Source organism: Pristiophorus japonicus, chromosome 23 (assembly GCF_044704955.1).
Source record: "Pristiophorus japonicus isolate sPriJap1 chromosome 23, sPriJap1.hap1, whole genome shotgun sequence".
NCBI classification, from domain to species: Eukaryota; Metazoa; Chordata; class Chondrichthyes; family Pristiophoridae; genus Pristiophorus; species Pristiophorus japonicus.
Window position 1 is genome coordinate 26583471 of NC_091999.1, and position 666 is coordinate 26584136.

At 42.0% G+C, this 666-nt stretch overlaps 1 non-coding gene across 1 annotated transcript; it reads left to right on the forward strand.

Moving 5' to 3' along the window:
* Positions 1–239: 239 nt before the first annotated feature.
* On the forward strand, positions 240–322 carry trnal-uaa (transfer RNA leucine (anticodon UAA)). Its single transcript has one exon. It is a non-coding gene; the product is annotated as a tRNA-Leu (tRNA).
* Positions 323–666: the final 344 nt, after the last annotated feature.

A 666-nucleotide genomic window follows, 5' to 3' on the forward strand; every position in this document is an offset into this window, starting at 1 on the left:
CTTGGGGAATTTTGCATTGTTGAAGCTGTTGACTTTCGGATGAAATGTTAAATTGATGCTCCGTCTGCACCCTCGGGTGGATGTGAAAGTTTCCAGAGCATTATTCGAAAAAGAATAGGAGAGTTGCCCCTGTGTCAATATTACGATAAATATTTGAAAATGCTCATTGAAAACCTCTGTCTGTGAGAGTGGAGCTGCAGCCCACATTCTCACAGAGACAAAATCCGAACACTGACAAAACCAGGATGGCCGAGTGGGGTAGGCGTTGGACATAAAATCCAATGGAAAGATAGCTGCGTGGGTTCGAACCCCACTCCTGGTAAATCTTTAAATTCAAACCGATTTTCTCCCAACCTGCTCAGTTATACCTGAATATATTCTATTGAATCTGTACATGTCGATAACTTTATAACATTCTCAACTGACAAAGAAATGGCAATATGTAATGTTTCTGTGCCTCTCACTCTCTGTCTTAAGGGAGCTCTTTATGTGTTTGTGTTTGAGTCTGACTCACTCTGTCTGAGGAATTAAAAGCTGAATTTCGGGAGCTGGGAGCAAAATTAACAAATAGGACCTCAAAGGTAGCAATTTCAGGATAGCTACCACTGCCAACTGCTAGTCAGAGTAGGAATCGCAGGATAGCTCAGATGAATGTGTGGTGCAGAA